The sequence below is a fragment of the Cetorhinus maximus genome, chromosome 10, assembly GCF_964194155.1.
Source record: "Cetorhinus maximus chromosome 10, sCetMax3.hap1.1, whole genome shotgun sequence".
Classification (NCBI taxonomy): domain Eukaryota; kingdom Metazoa; phylum Chordata; class Chondrichthyes; order Lamniformes; family Cetorhinidae; genus Cetorhinus; species Cetorhinus maximus.
The window spans coordinates 81,244,201-81,265,797 of record NC_135888.1 but is presented as its reverse complement, the minus strand read 5'-3'; the positions used below and the strand labels follow the sequence as shown (position 1 = coordinate 81,265,797).

At 43.8% G+C, this 21,597-nt stretch overlaps 1 long non-coding RNA gene across 1 annotated transcript in view; it reads right to left on the bottom strand.

Annotated features, from left to right (window-relative positions):
- Positions 1 to 19,073, bottom strand: part of LOC144685800 (uncharacterized) — a 35,364-nt gene extending 16,291 nt beyond the window's left edge. The window contains exons 1-2 of the long non-coding RNA XR_013577783.1: positions 19,001 to 19,073; positions 11,380 to 11,481 (exon numbers count right to left, since the gene is read on the bottom strand). This is a non-coding gene — a long non-coding RNA (uncharacterized LOC144685800). The remainder of the gene's footprint in view (positions 1 to 11,379; positions 11,482 to 19,000) is intronic.
- Between the last annotated feature and the right edge of the window lie 2,524 nt (positions 19,074 to 21,597).

The window sequence follows — 21,597 nt, the reverse complement described above, 5'->3', positions numbered from 1 at the left end:
TGGCAGGTTGTTGGCCCAAATCGTCCCATTCCCAGGGCCTCATTAATAATGCATTAACGAGAAACACTCCAGATCGCTGGCGGGGGGGCTCGGATTTGCCCTCCATGCTGTCACCTCAGCGCTCCCTCGCTCCAGGCGCCATATGTAAAGCGCATCAGAGTGCATGCCTACTTCATGACTACAGGCCAAGACTGATCGAGGCAACAGATGACCCCAAAAGCAAAGAAGGCGGCATCCCTCAAATCTAGTAACACCTCTCTGGGGCGTCTGCTGGACGCAGTGTATGGCCTCCACAATGTCCCCTACCCCCGCTCTGGCCACAGGAGGTCCACCAGAGTCACAAATCTGGCCTGGGAGGCAGTGTCAGTGGCAGTCAGCACCACCAGAGCACAGAGAAGGTCAGCCATCCAGTGCTGCAACAGGATGAATGCTCTCATCAGTTCCGCCAGGGTAAATAGTTATTCTCATCACTCACAACTCACACACACACAAACCAATCACACGTCCACAGGATCTCACACTTCGAGGGACAACACCACTAACTCGCACACACACCCTCATATCTCCATCAGGCTCATATCCTCTGAGCTCGCATCCTTATCCTGCCCATGGCTCTGCTCACCACACAAACTTACCGTGCAGTGCCATGCATCCTGCTCACACTCTCTCCATCTGTTTTCATGTAGGAGAAGCTGGCTCACAACAGCAGGGAGAGGTCCCAGACCGGGTGTGGAGTGGCCCACATTAGACCCATCACTCACTTTGAGGAGTGTGCCATCGCACTGACTGGTGAGGACGTGGACCATGCCTGCAGCAACAGTGAGGTCTGCAGTGAACACCGACGTGAGGATTCTGCACCACATAATAATGCAACTGTGGGTGCTCTCTCTCCTGCTTTTAATTGCCATACACTAATTATCTCTACTTTGGTTCATAGGGAGCTGTGCCAAGCGACCTATGCCCTCAGCCAGACTTTCCCTCAGCTCCATCCGTGTTCTCACCTCCAACCAAGAGGACACCTCCTCCATTGAAGAGCTGGAAGTAAGCAGCCTGGAAGACCAATCACAGTGCTTACCCACACCCTCCACCAGCGCAGAGACACACACCTTGGTGGGGGCCTAGGTCTAGAGCAGGCTCAGGTTCACAATTTAGTTGTCACTGAATCACAGAATCACAGTGCAGAAGAGGCCCTTCGGTCCATCAAGTCTGCACCGACACGTGAGAAACACCTGACCTACCTACCTAATCCCATTTACCAGCACTTGGCCCATAGCCTTGAATGTTATGATGTGCCAAGTGCTCATCCAGGTACTTTTTAAAGGATGTGAGGCAACTCACCTCCACCACCCTCCCAGGCAGTGCATTCCAGAATGTCACTACTCTCTGGGTAAAAAAGTTTTTCCTCACATCTCCCCTAAACCTCCTGCCCCTCACCTTGAACTTATGCCCCCTTGTGACTGACTGGACATGTGTCCAAAGCAGGAGGAGGCAGGTTCAGCCAAGCTCCCTGGCACTTGGAGAACTGCTGAGGTCCAAGTCAGATGACGAGCATCTGGATTTAGCCTTCCAACTCATTATGGAGAGCCAACAGAAGGCAGGGGAACATCCTGCAGAGCTGTTGGAAGCCCTCGACAGAGTGGTATGCAAATTGAAGGAGTGCTTCTGCATGCTCTCTGATGAAGTGGTGCCCACAAGTGCCTGTATGGAGGTCTCCATGGGAAGGATGGTGGACGCCATGGAGACCCTGGTCCAATAGAACACGGAGGTGCGCACTGACCTTCACTCCATTGCGGTAGCCATGGGTGAGATCCTGCAGGGGCAACGCAAAAGTGAAACTGGGCACCTCAATGTCCCTCCAGGTGCTCCTTCCCCTCAAGGAATCAGACCGGGGCTCTCAGGCACCCGAAAGGTGTTGCAGTGGCAGCTGGACATCCGTGGGTCATCCACTCAGGAATCTCAGAGGCTGTTCGCTCGAGTCCCCTTTGCCTGTGACCCCCTCAACCTCTGGCTGGCCCATAGGAGGACAGCAACAGCCTCAAGGGCTTGGCTTTCCAGAGGATGCATGCCAAAGTCATCAGGGGCAACAGGGCCAATCATTGCACAGGCTGTCTCAACCCCTGTTGCAAATGTCAGAGCAGAACCTAGAAAAGTGCTAGAAAAGTTCAAAAATTCTGATCACAAATGGTTACACAGGTGAACACACTTTGTCACTGTAATCTGAAAATATATTCACTTTCACTGAATAATGTGTAATGTTGTCTTTCAGCTTCACTGACAGGCTTCAAGAGTCCCCCCACTGCATCCCCCCCACCACCACACACACGCCCCCCAACTCCCCCCACCACCCCGCGCACATCCCCCACCTCGCCCCCCCCCCACCACCACTAGTAGTTCAGCTGCACACAGCCGAACCACAAGTGATTCTGGAGGGAGTGTGTGTGTGTGTGGCAGGGCCTTTCAGAGCTTCGCGCAAGAACTCGCCCACCCACATGGAGCCTTCCTCCATCACACTCATCTTAGTCCCGAGCATTTTCAATGCTGTCTGCTGGGGTTCCCTTTCAGTTGTCCATCTGAGCTGACCTGTATCTCTGCCGAGCCACTGATTGCACTCCCATGCAGCACTTGCCTGTCCAAAATGAGGCTCTACTCACTTTCGATTTCGACAATGGTGGTCGTAGTGAAGTTTCGGATCAGCTCCCCCCTCCTTTCCCCTCCCGCAGTCACCCATGGTCTTTTACCCCATCACCATCGACCCATCTGACATCATCTTCCACCTCCCCTCCGTCACTTTCCAATCTGAACCCTTGTCTTTCCAGGATGTCCAGGTGAAGGTGCACGTTCCCTACATTCCTGAAAATCCCACCCCCATCCATAACTTCTTTGCCATCCTCAGGATCCGTGTCTGCCTCCGATTCCCCCACAAACCACCCTCACCATCCCTTCTACAGCTACTGATGCACCCTCACCCCCCTAACCTTACGGCTCCCTCTGCCCCCTCTCATACTCTCCATTCCCTCCTACCATGCCCACCCTCAGTTCGCTCCCCAGGAGGCAGTCATTGACTCCACATACTCTTCCTTAGCACGTTCACCTGGATATCCCCCACCCCTTAATCCTTCCTCTCCCAGGTATCCTTCCTCCCACAGACAACCTTCCCTCCTCTGAACTCCCTCACCCCCCCAGGCAAATTCCACTTCTGAACTCCCTCCCCCCACCCCTGAATTCCTTCACCCCGAATTCCTTCACCCCCCCCAAACTCCTTCCCCTAACTCTGAACTCCTTCCCCGCTTCCAAATTCCTTCCCCACCCTTATGAGCTCCTTCCACCTCCCCTAAACTCCTTCCGTCCCCCCTGAACTCCTTACCCTCCTCCAAACTCCTTCTCACCATATTGTTCCCCCACCGCCCACCAATGATGTCCGCTGCCAACAGGGCTGGACGATTCTAGCCCTTATCTTAATTTCTATGTTTTATAAAATCCAGGGAGCTTTGAATTTGTTTGCCCTAACTTTCCCTTTCAAGGCAATATTGTTTGACTGTGCCTGAACTATCTCTTCTTTGAAGGTAGCCCATTGTTCAGCTATTGCTTTTCCTGCCAGCCTTTGACTCCAGTTTATTCGACCCAGGATCATTCTTACACTATTGTGGTTGGCTTTGCCCCAATTAATGACTTTTATTCTGGATTATTCTTTGTCCTTTTCCATAGCTTGCCTAAACTTTATGATACAATGGTCACTGTCCCCTAAATGTTCTCCTACTGCCACTTGATCTACTTGGCCCACTTCATTCCCAAGAACCAGGTCGAGCAGTGCCTCCTTTCTCATTGGACTGGAAACATACTGCTGCAGAAATTTTTCTTGAACACAGCCTAGGAACTCTTGCCCCTTTCTGCCCTTTACACTTCGACTATCCCAGCCTATATTTGAGTAATTAAAGTCCCCATTATAACTACTTTATAATGTTTGCACTTCCCTGTAATTTCTTTGCAAATTTGTTCTTCTACATCCTTCCTATGAGTTGGAGGCCTATAAGCTTGTCCAAGCAATGTAATTGCACATTTTTTGTTCTTTAGCTCAAGCCAAATAGATTCTGTCTTTGACCCCTCTGGGCCATCCTCTTTCTCTAGCCATGAGATACTCTCCTTAAACAACACTGCCACCTCTACCGCTTTTCTTTCCTTATCTTCCCTGAACACCTTGCATCCAGGAATATTTAACTCTCAGTCCTGTCCTTCTTTAAACCAGATCTCTGTTATAGCTGTGCCTAACTCACCAATCTTATTTGTAACACTCCATGCATTCACACACATGCACAGTAGCCCTGATTTAGGCTTTATTACTTTTTGTCTTTCTTTGACCCTAGCACTAGTATAGGGAACAGTAAGTTATCTGTCTCTCCCAATATACTGCACACCTTGGTATTCCTCTCTGATATTATCTTATGGTTGCCACACCCATGCAAAGTTATTTCAAACAGTTCTAATAAAACAAGGAACACAGCCCGGACTTTACTTAGGTGCAACCTTAATGCGACTTTTCTGGCCTGTACAGGTCCCGTCTCCCACACAGCCTGACACAATGTCCCAAGAACCTAAAGCCCTCCCTCCTGCACCAACTTTCCAGCCATCCATTCATCTGCTTTATCTTCCTGTTTCTATACTCACCTGCATGTGGCACTGGGAGTAATCTGGAGATTACTACTTTTGAGGTCCTGCTTGCTATTTTCCTACCTAGCTCCCTAAATTCTGACTACAGGACCACATCCCTCTTTCTCTCTATGTTGTTCATATCAATGTGGACCACCACTGCTAGCTTTTCACCCTCCCCCCTCAGGATGCCCTGCAAGTGTTCAGTCACGTCCTGGACCCTGGCACCAGGGAGGCAATACACCATTCTGGATTCATATCTGTGGCCACAGAAACGCCTATCGAGTCCCCTAAATATTGAATCCCCCATCACCATTGTTCTTCCAGTCTTCCTTATACCCCCAATCCCCCCTAAGTACAGCTGAGCCACCCTTGGTGCCATGGACGTCGCTCTGGCTGTACTCCCCAGGTGAACCATCACTTTCATCAGTGTTCAGAACTGAGTACTGCTTGAAGAGTGGGATGCAATCAGAGGACTCCTGCGCTACCTACCTAGACCTTTTTGGCTGTCTTTTGGTTACCCATCCCCTGCCCCCTCCCCCCCGCATACTCTTAAGCTGCGGGGTGACCGCATCAATATAAACATGCTTGCCAAGAAGCTCTCAATGGCATGGATGCAATGCAGTGACACCAGCTGCTGCTCAAGTTCCAAAACCCAGAGCTCAAGCTGCTACAATTGATGACACTTCCTGCAAAAATGGTTATCCAGAGCATTGGAAGTATCCTGGAGTTCCCATATTGCACAGGATGTGCACTCTCAAGGTTGGAGCAGCTCTGCCATTTCTCTATTTATTAATTAATAACCTTGTTACTGCCAATAAAACTCACTACTGGCAGTAACCTTACCAATATTAATAAAGCTTTACCAATATGAACAAACCTTACTACTATTAATAAACCTCACCAATATTGATGAAACCTAATTCTTAATGCACCTAACTAGTGGTAATAAACTTTATTCAAAAATAGAAGATAAGACTCATCAGACACCCATATGTTACTTGTTATTAGTATTTAATATCTTTAACGTTTGTTAAACTCCTAGTTGTTCACACTCAGTCCCGAAGCAGCAATACTTACCCAGCCAATCAGCTTATGGGTTTCCTATGAGGCCATGGCTTGATTTTTTTTCTCTTCCAGGTCTGCTCCTGCCTCCGCTCCTGCTCCTGTCTTCAGATAAATGAATGCCTCCGAGCCTGGACCTCAATTTATTCTCTCCCCCATGTCCAGCGGTTCCCTTCCAGGTCCACTCCTGTCTCCACTCCCGCTCGTGTCTTCAGGTAAGGGCAGGGCCAGACATCTGTCTTTCCAGATGGACTCATTATAAATGCCTGGTTGAACTCCAAGAATTGATAATAGATTCAGTTCAGCGGGGATCTGTTGGTGCAATTTGAAAGGAAGTGCTAGTTTGTTTGATTGGCAGCTTTGAGGGTATAATATGTTTCTTTGATGCAATTTGTCAATGCCTGTTTATTTATATGAACAAGATTATAAGGTGTTAAAAAGATTAAATTTTTATTTATTCACGCTGAGAATGGCTGTGGTTATGAGATTGTAAAATGAGCAGTATTTTTCAAAGGTTATTTTCAAAGCCTTTTTGCCTATTTGTCAGTTTCACGACCATTTCAAAGACTTTGTAATTATATGGCTCATTGGCTCTGTATATATTTTTTCATTAGTTCACGGGATGTGGGCATCGCTGGCTAGGCCAGCGTTTATTGCCCATCCCTAATTGTCCTTGAGAAGGTAGTAGTTAGTTGCCTTCTTGCAATATACATGGTGCAGGTACACCCACAGTGCTGTTAGAGAGGGAGTTCCAGGATTTTTATTCAGTGACAGTGAAGGAACGGCGATATGTTTCCAAGTCAGGATGGGGAGTAGCTTGGAAGGGAACTTGTAGGTGATGGTGCTGCCATATGTCTGTTGCCCTTGTCCTTCTAAATGGTAGCGGTCATGGGTTTGGAAGGCGCTGTCTAAGGAGGCCTGGTGAGTTCTGGCAGTGCATCTTGTAGATGGTACAGACTGCTGCTACCTTCTGTTGGCGGTGAAGGGAGTGAATGCTTGTGGAAGGAGTACCAATCAAGCGTGCTGCTTTGTCCTGGATGGTGTTAAACTTCTTGAATGTTGTTGGAGCTGCACTCATCCAGGCAAGTAGAAAGTATTCCATCACACTCCTGACTTGTGCCTTGCAGATGGTGGACAGGCTTTGGGGAGTCAGGAGGTGAGTTACTCGTTGCAGTATTCGTAACCTCTGACTGTAGCCACATGGCTGGTTCAGTTCAGTTTCTGGTCAATGGTAACCTCCAGGATGTTGATAATGGGGGATTCAGCGATGGTAATGCCATTGAATGTCAGGGAGCGATGGTTAGATTCTCTCTTGTTGGAGATGGTCATTGCCTGGCACTTGTGTGGCATGAGTGTTACATGCGCTTGTCAGCCCAAGCCTGGAAATTGTCCAAGTCTTGCTCCATTTGGACATGAACTGCTTCACTATCTGAGGAGTGGCGAATGATGCCAAACATTATGCAATCATCAGCGAACATCACCACTTCTGACCTTATGATGGAAGGAAGGGCACTGATGAAGCAACTGAAGATGGTTGAGCCTAGGACACTACCCTGAGGAACTCCTGCAGGGATGTCCTGGAACTGAGATGATTGACCTCCAACAACCACATTGGAGGGGTGAGTATGGAGGATGCATGGGGGCATGGAGGGTAGAGGGGGCACTGACAAGACCTTTAAAACTTACCTTCAAAAGGTTCTCAACTCTTCAGCAGGCTTCCCCCAAGGTTCACAAACTGACTTACCCCACAGGCTTCCAAATCCCTCCCATTGTGACAAAATGGAGGATGAATTTTAAATTTCCTCTGGACTTTATAACGCTGAACCCGCCGTCATAGGATGAGAGTGCAGGGTTGCTGTCTGACACGCTTCCCAACTAGGGGAAGGGAATGAAGGGGTAAGTTTGAAATTCAGGCCCTGGGGGCCTCATTTTACCTATTCCTGACTCAATTTCGGGAAGATGCAGGAGGGGAAATCCAGCCCTTGGTGTGCAGTCCTAATTGTGCATGTTTGTCTTTTTCAAGCACCATATTGGAGCTTTTTGAATGCTCCAAACTTATGTGCATATTTGCATATCATTGAAATGCATTGTATAATAGGGAATTGTAAATAAACCACAAGCCCAAGTGGAGCAGTTGTTTCCAAGTATCTTTCGCCTCTAGGACCTGGTTTTGAATCTAGTCCTGCCTAATGGAATGAACATTTCTTTTCACAGATGGTTATTGAGATTTTATGCAAGATGACTTCAGGCAGTCTTAACCCAGTTTCCACCTGATATAAAATCACTGCATGAAACTGCCCTTTAACTAACACTAGTTACCATTAAATTAACAATCTCACTAAGGAAGACTACAAACATTGCTGATATGGGAAATGAAAAATATGCACTGATGGACTAGGTGTGCTTTTTAGACAGGGATTAAAAAGTTTGGTGTGGCACAGAAGAGGGAGAACTTTGACCTATTTTGACCTGGAAGTGTTTGATGCTGACACTAGGTGCTAAAAGTTGAAGCAATTTTCTTCATGCAGCCCTGGCATCCTAACATTCATGAAAACAAAACAAAAATAAATCATTTCCCAACTTTCTAAGCTTATAGAAAGGCCTACAGTTGGCAAGCATTCATATATTCATTATATTACCAACTGAAAATGAATTCAAAATGTTTCAATGTACACCACTATTACTATACTATTCTTCATAGACAAACAAAATAGGGTAACTTTTATGAATGTAGCACCAAATCCTCCAGTCTCCGGATTGTCAGTGGCCAGATATATGACTGAGATGCGTGTCGGGACCAGGTGGAAGTCTTGATATATGTACGTTCATTGGGTACTGCCCAGGAAGTTTCAACTTCCAATGGGCAATTCCCCCAGCTGCTCCCCAGGAGCCTTTGTGAATGTCTCTGAGTCTGAGTTAGTCAGAGATTCGGGACATTTCCATGGTATTTCTCTGGATAGTTACCCAGAAATGTTAGACAGATTAAAACCTAGTCTAACGTCTGTGCAGCTCCAGAATTGACCCCCCAATTACCACTGACTTCCTGTCTACCCTGCCTGACCCCCAACAACCCCACCTTACCGACCCCCGACAACCCCACCTGACCACCTAACTACCCCCTGACCCTTCAAATACCCTTAACCCCGCCAACTATCAAACTGACCCATAACTGCCTTCCAATCACCCAACCATCCCAAGAGTATCCGATGACCCTACTGATACCCAGACTACTCCTGACCACCTGACTACACCCCTGACCTCCCAAATACTCTCCCTCCCTTGTAGCCCCCTTGTTTGGCACCCCAATTCAATCCCTCCATCACAACCTCACAGTGGCAGTAGTGTGTATCATCTGCAAGATACAGTACAGCAACTCACCAATGCTCCTTCGACAACACCTTCCAAACCTGTGACCTCAACCACCTCAAAGAACAAGGGCAGCAGATGCATGGGAGCACCACCACCTGAAAGTTCCCCTCTAAGCCACACGCCATCCTGACTTGGAAATATATCACCGTTCCTTCATAGTTGCTGGGTCAAAATCCTGGAACTCCCTCCCTAACAGCACTGTGGGTGTACCTACACCACAGGGACGGCAGCAATTCAAGGCAGCAGCTCGCCGCCACCTTCTCAAGAGCAACTAGGGATGGGCAACAAATGCTGGCCTGGCCAGTGATGCCCACATCCTATGAACAAATAAATTTTTAAAAATCACTTGAAAAAAAATTAGAGTTCCAACATATCAATCCTTAGAAGCCTTTATCCAAACATAATTTTTATCTTCTGATTTAAGAAATTTGCCATGTATTTGCCAAGAATCATGTGTGTGTATACATACCACTAAAATGTAAACCACCTTCTCTCATACAAAATTGAAATCAATACTAAGAATTTTTGAACTTATGATTCCCGTTTGCTGCATTTATATTTTTAAACTTATGTGGGTAACAGGCAATAAGCTACCAATAAGCTATTCAGGTACAACATAAAACTATTTTTAAATCAAAGGAAGGAAATATCTGTAATGGAGCAGGACAACTTATCTTCAGCTACTTGCAATATAAACCTGGGGTAAATATCCCAACTGAATACAGGTGCAGTGTCTCAAACCTGACTATCCAAAAACCAGCAATGTCCGAAAACCGGTCATTTTTTTAAGCTGCCAAGCATAAACTTTAATCATTATTCGGCTAGGTGCTACATTGATGCGGTGGCAGGCCAACGAGTCATTGGCTTTGTGTGCCAATCTTTTTTCCACACTCTCAGTTGCCCAAGCAACCCTTGACCCAACCCAACCATGTCCAAGCCGTCTGACCCAAAAACAGGCAAGGTATGAAATCCGGCATGGACTCGGCCCTGAGGTTGCCAGTTTTGAGACACTGTGCCTGTAACTGATTCATATAGCTGGACAACAAATAGCAATGGCTATAAATCACAAGGCCCCCACCCAATCTCCTCAACTCTTCAGATATATGGGCTGTCAGATTAGAGGATCTTGTGTGACCGCAAAACAAGTTGCATATAACATGCTGCTCTTGTTTTATCATTGTTTCTTTAAAATGGGGAATCATTTCTTGAGAGAAAAATATGAAAAATAACTTTATTTAAAGCTTTTGTGAGGTGATTCAAATTCACAATTTGTGTTAACTGCTACCTAGTTTGCCATCTGTCCCTTCTTTGCTTTTCTGTACTCTATTGTTTTCATATTGCTGTTTGTTATAATTCTGGACTTTTACAAAACAGTTTCTCCCTCCATAGTTTCAAAAACAATTTGTACTTACTTACATAGCATCTTTAATGTAGGAAAACATCCTGAGCAGTTTCACACGAGCTAAATTAAACAAAAATCAATGCCAAGCCAAAGAATGGGCTATTAAGCAGAGCAACTCAAAGGTTGGTTAAAGAAGTATGTTTTTGGGAAGATCTTAAAAGAGAAAAAGGCTTCGGGAGGGAATTCCAGAATTTACATCTTCAGTGGCTTAAGGCTTAGCTGCCAATGGTAGGAAGAATAGGGCCAGGGATGCTTTAAATCAGACTTAGAATAACACAGAGTTTTCAGGATGTTGTAGGGCTGGAATGTTACAGAGATAGGGAAGGAGATGCCATGGAAGGATTTGAATGCGAGGATGAAAATTTGAGGCATTGGTGGGCCATGAAGTTCAGCAAGCATAGAGTGATGGGTGAGCAGAACTTTACACGGGTTAGAATACAGGCAACAGGATTTTGTATGAGATCAAATTTGGGAAGGTGGCAGATGGAAGATGGGCCAAGAGAGCTTTGGAATTGTTGAGGCAGGAGATAACAAAAGCATGGATGAAGATTTCAGCAGCAAATGCCTGAGGCAGGGACAGGGACGAGCAATGTTACAGAGGTGGAAGTAGGCAAATTTTGCGATTGAATGGATATAGTGTGAGAAGATGAGTATCAAATAGTATGATGAGGTTAAATTCCAACTGGTTCAGCCCCAGGCAGGCCAGTCAGAGGGATGGAATTAGTGGTTAAGGAATGGAGTTTGTAGTAGGGACTCAATGTTTACGATAGTTGAAGGAAATTGCGGTTCATCCAAGACCAGTTTTTGAAAAAGCAGTCTGACAACAGAGGCAGTGAGGGCTCTGAAAGAGGTGTGTAGAGATAGAGATGGATGTTGTCAATGTACAATAAGTTCCTCACTTAAAATTGTAGTTGTGTTCCTGAAAATCGTGACTTTAGGTGAAACAAATTTAAGCAAATCACATTTTCCCATTAATAATTGTAGAAGCTGTTGTTCCGCATCTGAAAAAAAATCAAAAGAATATATCCTGTAAGTTGAAATAATGTTTAAAATAAAATACATTTTAAAATATAAAGGAAATATGGTAATGATCCTGCTGCCCTCTCGCCACACATCCCACTCTTTGACCCCCCCCCCGGTCGCTGCAGACCCTTCCTCTCACCAACCCTCCAGCTTGCAGCCTCTGCTGCTCCCTAACCACCCTCTCACTGATCTCCACCCAGCCCCAGCTCCCCTACTCTTCCACTTCGCTCTCCTGAACATTCGTTCCCGGTCGAGATCCGGATCCAGACCTGTGCCAAAGCCGGAGCTCTGGGGTTGTGGAAGTGCGAGTCCTAATGTGGAGAAGAGGCGAGCTGGCGCTGTTATAATGCAGATGCTGCTCACTGCTTCCCTCTCCTGAACCTTTGCTGGCAGCATGGACTCTGGAGGTGAACGGAGAAAGGCAGAAGGAGCAGCTTCAACTTAAGTTTTTGATTCATGTCACTGAAAAAAAATCTGTAGTGTATTTAGCCCTGGATATCTGTAGGAGGAAGATGATTTGCACAAGGCAAGGGGATTTCGAGATGTAACCCTAAAAGTAAGCAGCCATGGCGTGCTAGGACCCTGGGGATGCAACTGTGAGGAGTGATAGAAATGTGTGCAGCAGACAACGATATGGAGAAAATGCAAAAAATATGTGAAACCCATTTCTGGTTTCACATCCTATTGTATGTATTAAAAAAACATTGGTTACAACAACCCAGCTCGGCACTTCTGCACTAGCCTGACCTGTACTTTCAGACCCCGGAGCTCCGGCTTCGGATCAGATCTGGATCTAAGACCTTCCCTGAACAGGAACACAAGTTCAGGAGAATCATGGAGCGGGAGGTTCAGTGAGAGGGTAAGTCAGCGAACGACACAGACCATAAGTCAGAGGGTCAGCAGCAAGAGGGTGGGCTGGAGAGGAAAGCACTACCACTTGGGGGAGTCTACAGCAAGAGAAAGGGTCAGGCTGAGGCCGGTCAAAAATAGCACTGATCGGGTCACACGGCCCATGTCAGACCAATGGGAAATGACTTAAAATGAATCTCGTGACGCTAAACAAGAATACAGGCCCCCATTAACAGGCTGACATTAAAGTGGGACTTGTTGTACATGTAAAATCTGACATAATAATTCAGGTGATGTCACCGAGGAGCGGCATGTAATGGAAAATAGGAGAGGGTCAAGGTTAAATGCTTGGAGAGAGTCCAGAGGTAAGTGTGGGCAAGAGTAGTCATTGCAGGAGATGCTCTAGCAATGGCTGGGTAGTTAAGAGTGAAGCTGGGCAAGGACAATGCACTCAGCTGGACAGTGCAGAAGAGGTACTGGAGAAGGATTGTGTGATCAACAATGCCAAAGGCTGTAGAGAGATTGAAAAGGATAAGGAGGGATATTTCACTGTGGTAATAGTTACAGAGGATGTCATTTGTGACTTTCATTAGGGCTGTTTCCAGTTGTGCCAGGGGCAGCGATCTGATTGGAGAGGTTTGAAATGGAATTGTGAAAAAAATGGGCGCAAATTTGGGAGGTGGCAACGTTTTCAAGGACTTTTTAGATGAAAAGCAGGTCGGAGATGGGGTGGTAGTTTGCGAGGACAGAGGGGATAAAGGAGATTTTTGGGGGCAGAGGAGGATGGTGGCATATTTGAAAAGGGGAGGGGCAATACCTCATGGAGAGGAAACCATTTAGAGTGGCTGCTCCTAATGCATCTCCTGCTGTGAAGCATCGTGGAACATTTTCTACATTAAAGGCCCAATATAAATACATGTTATTGTTGTTGGTTTAAGTTTATAGCATTGCTTAGGCCTTCTGAATTGGCAGTCCTTTTCCTCATTTTTATGCTGCCTCAGTGGGTTCAAACTTATATATAATCTGCACATTTGTAGGTTGTTTACTGATCTTAATTTAAACTCAGCAAGAACATTTTTGCTTCAGTAGCTTAAGCACAAAATTACCTGATGGCAATGTGCAAACTTAATTTCTGTTTGGTTGAAATAAGGGAGTAATATTTCCCAACCGTAGTGCATTTGGTAGGATTGTCAGGTAATGCCACAATACTATCCAGTAAGGGAATGGATTGAAATTTTGAACAGGAACAAAGTTTGGAAATTTCTCACTGTTCTTTGTGATCGGAAGTTTTAATTCTTGTTTTTTTATAGAGAACTTGAATGATCAAATGCAAATTTATTACGATAATGTATTGAACTTGCCACAGTACCATACAAAGTGAAAGTATTTGTTAGGAGTGAAAAAGGAGCATTCAAAACAAATTACAGACAGCTTGTTAATGAATAACAACTATAGATTCCAAAGATGCAGATTAGTTTCAGTACTTATGTGGATTTATTCAAAAATCATTGGTTAAAAATGTGAGAAATAATGAAATCTTACCTATCAAAATTTAACAATGATGGATGGTGAAATGGTGTGAATATACAGTGAGGATGATTTTGCAGTATAGTTTGCTAACAGAACAATTACACAATAGGCAAGTTGCAACATCAGGCCTTCTAGTCACTTCTGAATTGGCTGCAATTTTGTGGTCTGCTGCATTTTATGTGCTAGAGTCCTTGTACTCATTTCATGCCTTAACCTCATTAAGCCAATTCCTTTAAATTTTCACAACAACCCTAACGTTTAATAATTGACACTAATTATTTAAATAACATGAGCTCACAAACCTGCACAAGGTCTGGTCTTTGCACTGGTGATACACAGTGCACCTTAAAAACAGCAATTCCCACCAGCATTATGGCATGGACAAAGAATGAGACCCAGGGCTTGATTTTCACAGTCAGGTCGATGCCAGAGGCCTTTAAAAATGGCGGGCGGGACCCAGATGCAGTGGTCCCATCCCCTTTTCCAACAGATCCCATTTATGTCGGCAGGGGGAAGGGGCAGGGCCATGAACCACACAGGCGGGAAGCCTGAACACAGCAGAACCGTTTGAAATTATTGCTGAGTTCACGCAAGCCCTTTTTTTTACTGTTCCAAGGGCCTTAATCTGCTGTATGGGAGTCATGAATTTATGGAGTAGGCATAAATGCTTCTGAAGGTGGATAAGGTTTTAAATTTCATAATCTGAAGGTTTTTTTAAATCCCCAGCTCTTTAAACATGAAAATAACAGGCAGAAGCTGCCATGTGGCGTTAAAAACAACACCCTTTGCTGGCCTAAAACAGAAAATGCTACAAAAATTCAGCAGGTCTGAAAGCAGCTGTGGAGAGAGAAAAACAAAGTTAATGTTTCGAGTCCATATGACACTTCTTCAGAGCTTTGCTGGACTACTTTGATTGATAGGCCATCTGGTGTAGGTAAGAAAAAACACAACCATCTGTTCCTATCGTTTCAATAGAGTTCTTTTTTACCATTTTCCAAGGGATGTTATTACAGCTGAGACCATTAAGAATGTTTGGCTGTGTTTCAAAAGTTACAAAAGCACTTATCTCAGCTGGGGGTGAGTGGCTGAGTCACATTTTGATTGATAGTTTAAAGATGCTATTAAAGGGTTAGCTGTCTTTAATGTGGTAATTGAATAAAACTTTCTTTTAACAGATTGAACACGTTTTTTATTGTTTCAAGGAATGTGAGCATCGCTGGCAGGGCCAGCATTTGTTATCCATCCCTAATTTCCCTTCAAAAGGTGGCAATGAGCCACCTTCTTGAACTGCTGCAATCCAACTGGTGCAGGTACTCCCACAGTACTGCTAGGAAGGGAGTTCCAGGATTTTGAGCCAGCAACAGTGCTATAGTTCCATGTCAGGATATCTTATGGTTATCTCATGACAAAAGGCTAGACAGGTTAGGTTTGTATCTACTGGAATTTACAAGAGTAAGAGGCAACTTAATTGAAACCTTTAAGATCCTGAGGGATCTTAACAGGGTGGATGTGGAGAGGATGTTTCCTCTTGTGGGAGAATCTAGAACTAGGGGTCACTGTTTAAAAATAAGGGGTTGCTCATTTAAGACAAAGATGAGGAGAATTTTTTCCCTCAGAGGGTTGTGAGTCTTTGGAACTCTATTCCTCAAAAGATGGTGGAAGCAGAGTCTTTGAACATTTTTAAGGCAGAGCTAGATAGGTTCTTAATTAATAAAGGGCTGAAAGCTTTTCCGGGGTAGGCAGGAATGTAGAGTTGAGATTCCATTCAGATTAGCCATGATCTTATTGAATGGTGGAGCAGGCTCAAGGGGCCAAGTGGCCTACTCCTGCTTCTAATTGGTATGTTCGTATGTGTATGTATGTATGAGTGCGGCTTGGAGGGGAACTTGCAAGCGGCAGTGTTCCCATGTGTCCATTGCTCTTGTCCTTCTAGATGGAAGAGGTTGCGGGTTTTGAATGGATTTAAAATCTTTGACTGGGTTTCATGGATGGGAGGTTTTTTTACGTATCAAGTTGTATGAGCGAGAGCTCTATTCTGTACATGGCTCCTGAGGTCTGCCCATAATGGATATTGAGTGGTTGGCTATGGAAATGGCATGAGGGCATGAGGGGGCATGGAGGAATCATGTAGGGCATGGAGAATATGAGAGGAAATGGAAGGTATACGGTGGTATGAGAGGTATGAGTTGGCATGGAACGGGCATGATGAGTGGGTGAGATTGAGGGCTAGAGGGCCTAGCAGCTTCTAAAACAACTGTGATGAAGTCTCACAAAACCGAGACAAGCCTTCTAACCAGCCTGCCTCAGCCTGCCCCCATGGTCACCTACAATCATTGTTCCAGGGTCGGTGGGCCCAACTCTATTCTACCCTCGCCTCCCCGGTGTGAAATCAAGACCCTTTACACCAAGGCGGGTCTAGTGAGTCAGAAAATTTCCCAGCTTGAGCTACCCACCTCGGTAGCAAAAATCCTGCCCATATACTGTTCACAAACATATTCTGATGGTTGTAATGGATACAGATAGTCCTGATAACTTGAAAAAGCACTTAACTTTACAAATTAAAGATACTCCTATGTAATGTTTCAAAGCAAGTCAAATTGTGCAGTTTGAATCACAATCACCAAAGAAGTTGCTTAATCAAAACAAACCCTTTAAAATTATTTGACTAGAAACAGGCTATTGACAAAATATTGCAAGAGGGTAGATGGCATGAGGAGATCTTATGGTGCAGTGCTAGCATCCATACCTATCAGCCAGAAACCTTGGGTTCAAGTCCCACTTCAGGACTTGATAGCCACAGAAGATGCATTCATAACACAGCCAAAGAGGTTGATTATCAACCTGCAAATCCTTCTGATACACTTATGACAGGTGGTAAGAGCGGGAGAGTCTCCTGTTCTGCCGTGCTTGATGCAGAATAGTGCCCCTCATGCTATATCCTCCGGCAATGAGCTAATGACCTGTTCCAGGAAAAACTAGCTGTGGAAACAGACATAAGCACATGCATTGTCTGCCTCATGCATCACTAAGATGTGGGAAAGAGAAGTAAATAGCATACTTTAAATTATCTGCACTTACTAGTAGGTTTCCAAACTGATTTGTATTAACTTCAAGATGGTGGCGGTTATTGAGGATAATCTTCACATTGACCCTTTTTAAAATACTGTTAATACACCTCCATTTTTGCCAATTATCAGCAGAAAAGTTGCTTTCTTTCCCCACACTGTCTCCTTTTATTCTGAAGACAATGAGAAGTGAGGCATTACAAATTAGGCATTGGCCATGTTGGGATTATTAGGCAAGGGCAGTTCATTAAAAATTTGTAATTTGCTGACATCAGTCAGAAATATTTTACAATTTCTGTTGTCAACCAATCAAATATACTTAAACCAACCATCATTATAGCTAGAATAATTGAAGATACCTGATAAAGGATAGAGCTTCTAATTTGGGTGCGAGCAGCAATATAGGAGTAAATTGCACTGAAAGTTGCCACCATTTTGAATTTTATTCCCCTTGAGTTTCTGCTCAAGCTCATTTGCATATTTGGAATGTGAATATCTGCTATGCAACTTAGCAGCACTTTGAAACTATTTTTCTTTGACATAAAATGCTTTGAAAATATTCCTTGTTAGAATAAAAGAAACTTGTTGCCATTTGACAAAGACATCTAAAATTATGTTTATCACAAAAAAAAATTTTTTTAACAACAGTGTGAATCCAACACACGTAAGTAATCTGGTTTTAATTGGAGGAATATGACTTTTAAAAGGTATACAGAACCATTTGCTTGTTATATTTGGATAAAGTAGTCAGTTTCTTAGTAAATTTAAAAAAAAATTCAAAAGCTTTTAGATGTGGCTACTGTCCTTGGAACCAAAAGAACTGGCTTAATTTATTAGAGCCTCTTTGAAGGCCTGCCAATCAGCGCAATTAGCAAAAATTTCTAACAGAGATGATTTCTTCCGAGGTCCTGGACAGTTCTGTGGGTGGAGTTGTTTTCCAGCAAGAAGTTTTTAAAATTAGGCTAACAGAATGTGAAAACTCAATTAGTGCTTAAAATTCTGCGTGTGTTTTTAAGCAACTTGCATTGAAAAAAACAGCTCAACCAAACAGAAATTATCCAAAACTGTTTAGCCCTTTCACCATCTCATATACAAATTGTGTCAATACCTCAACAGACAGGAACTTGGGATCTACATATTATGAATAAAGCACCACTTCAAAACATTGAGATGACATTATACTCTGTTAAAAGGAAGCCTGAATGATTTACCAAGGTCATCTCAACCTGTTGGTGTATTCTATATTTGAACCACATTCCAATCATGTTATCCTAAGTAATACATGCAAATGGAATTCATGGAATAAAGATCTTACACACATTACCCACAAAACTGCTAGTGTTAATTCAAAACTGAGAACGTGTCTCCCCACTTTAGGAAATTACTTTGCAAAAATGGAAATTGCACAACATAAGAGGCAAAATAAAGTTATCAGCCAATTACTGACCAGGCAACGTTCAAAAACTCAAAGAATACAAATTTGTGATACAGAAGAGAACTTTAGCCTGAAACAGGGACTGTGGGGACAGGAATTGCTGTTTCAGAAGAGAAGACCATTGTGAGCAAGATGCAAACTGCCTGATAGTTATAATATGTTTAAAGACAATGAAGAATTAATTTTCTCAAATGTCAAATGTTCAATTTTCAGCAGCTTGACAAAGCATTATAAGTCAGAAAGATAGGATAGCTGAAAAGTGGCACAGGAGCCCACATCTTCTGGCATTACAAGCCACAAGCTCTGTCAAATTGGAGGGGTACCTTGCCACCTGTACATTTTATTTTAAAACTTTGTTAAGACAGTGTCACAGATGCTTTAGAAGTTGTTTGCCCAAAGTTGCCTGTGAACAATGTATTTGGATGTCTGTATGTGTATTTTCTTACCCATGGAATGAGAAATTCAATTTCAAATAACCCAACAGCAAAGCCTTTTTACTTAAAAGGGGGAAAGGTTAGTTTATTTCACACTATTGCTCTGAAAGTTACCTAAGAAAAGATAAAGTCATTGACACATACACAAAAATTAGTTACAGAAGAAGGTCAAAACAATACTTACAAAAATTGGATCAGTTCAGTCTCTCCATTGTTCGGTGAAGGCCTGATATGTTTGAAGTCAAGATATTGTAGAACAAAAATAGAATTACCTGGAAAAACTCAGCAGGTCTGGCAGCATCGGCGGAGAAGAAAAGAGTTGACGTTTCGAGATATTGTAGAGTTGTCTCTGCAGCTGCAATGGCTTCGACTGTTGAATTGCCAGACATTGCTTTAACAGGTGGAATCAGAGTTTACAGAGAGGAAAGAAAGATCCTTTTTTCTGGTTCTGCAGATGTGGCACTTTCAAACTGTCTAGTTCCTCACAGCAGAAGCCATGGCTGTTTCTCTGTCTCTCCTTGGGTTGAAGCTTCTTGAAGATAGTTCTCTTTGGATCTGCCACTTTCAATAGCTTTTGCAGGTAAGCTAAGATGGCCATTGTTATCATGTGACCTGTACAAAATGCCAAGTCATCTCCCAAATAAGGCATCACCACTTCAAACAACCCTTCTCCCATGTGTGGTTCTTGGCTTTTGTCCTGGCATAACACAATTTACATTCTTACAATGAGGTGTCAACAAAAACCCTGTTATCTCCTTGACGAGATCACAGTGTCCCATAATTAAATGAAGGGTTATCTTTAGTCCTTCCGGAAGAGAAGACCCAGTCTAAAATCTACAGTCCTGTCTGGTAGCTCAAAGCCATTTTGGATCAGTCTTTGAACTCAATCCAAAGTGTTTTTTTAAATGTGACCTTCAGAACAGGTTTTTCAAAAATTTGTAATATCGTAGCTGCTCACTGCAATAACAGCGACAGCTTTGGTTTTTACGAATAAGTGTTAGATTTTAATTTCCACCCACTGTAGGACATTTGTCCTCACATACCCTGCTCCAATTAGGAAAGTTATGAGAGACCAATTCAACTAACATTGAGATGAATCATTTCAAACACTTTCCTGCAGCTGAATACTTAATTGTTGCTTGGCATACCATCCAGTGACCCGTACCACGAATTGAGCAAATTCAACCCTAGTATAGTTCAAGTGACTAATATGCCAATTTATGGCCCAGATGAGGGCCAAATTCTCAACAATTTTCGCAACTGGATGGGGGCATTCATGTTTACTGTTTTAGCTTCATGACAAAAATTATCAGTAAAATTAAAAACAAAAACAAAAACAAAAATACCTGGAAAAACTCAGCAGGTCTGGCAGCATCGGTGGAGAGGAGCACAGTTGACGTTTCGAGTCCGCATGACTCTCCAACAGAACTAATTAAAAATAGAGAAGGGGTGAAATATAAGCTGGTTTAAGGGGGGGATGGTTGGGAGGGACGGTGGGGGTGGTGGGGGGGGGGGCGGTTGGGACAAGAAGAGCTAGGTAGAGGGCCAGTGATAGGTGGAGATAACCAAAAGATGTCACAGACATCTTCACTCCAGTCGAAACGTCAACTGTGCTCCTCTCCACCGATGCTGCCAGACCTGCTGAGTTTTTCCAGGTATTTTTGTTTTTGTTTTTGTTTTGGATTTCCAGCATCCGCAGTTCTTTGCTTTTATATCAGTAAAATTAAATCTTGAACATAAACATACATCAATATCACACTTTGTAATATCTGGATTTCATTAATTACAGGACAAAAACTCCTAAAATTTTTCTGGGTGGTTGCCTCTAACTGGCTTGATTTTATCAGTCGAACAACTGCTTCACGCCGACTTTTCAGCTATTTTGGTCATGAAGTCAGCAAGTGGCGAGCAACAGAGGCCTGGCCATTAAATTCTGGACAGGCATGTCACTTACCTTGCTTTGTTCCCACCCAGGAGTAAAAATTGAGGCCTCCATCTCAAAGTGTTAAAAGGACGGACAGCTGGTCACTGATCCTGGTAACCTGACCTCTGCTCAAGGAATTTACAAACTTCAGGCTGCCAATCTGCAGAAATTTGCCTCAATAATTAGCTTTTAATTGACATCAGGGGGTTGCCATTTATGCATGGAGATTAACCAAATATTAACCTTAAAGGAATAAGTACAGGATCATTTCACAATTTGACAAATGTGCTCGATGCCAGAATATACCATGCGCAATTGCATGGGTTGTCAGCTATTGCTTAATGAAGTTATCTACGTGCTTATGAAGGACACAGGACACAAATGAAAACTTGTAATGTGTCTTAACCTCTAATACTTTGTCCTTCTATCATGAGGGACAAAGCACTTGACAAACTAATGGGACTAAAGGCAGACAAGTTGCCAGGATCTGATGGCCTGTATCCAAGGGTTTTAAAGGAAGTGGCTGCAGAGATGGTGGAGGCATTGGTTAAAATTTTCCAGAACTCACTGGATTCCGGGAGGATCCCAGCTGATTGGAAAACTGCTAATGTGACGCCCCTGTTCAAGAAGGGAGGGAAACAAAAAACAGGAAACTATGGGCCAGTCAGCTTAACATCTGTCGTTGGGAAAATGCTAGAGTCCATTATTAAGGAAGAAATAGCAGGACATTTAGAAAAGCTTAATGCAATCAAACAGAGTCAACATGGTTTTGTGAAAAGGAAATCATGTTTGACAAATTTGCTAGAGTTCTTTGAGGATATCACAAGCAGAGTTGATAAAGGGGAACCAGTAGATGT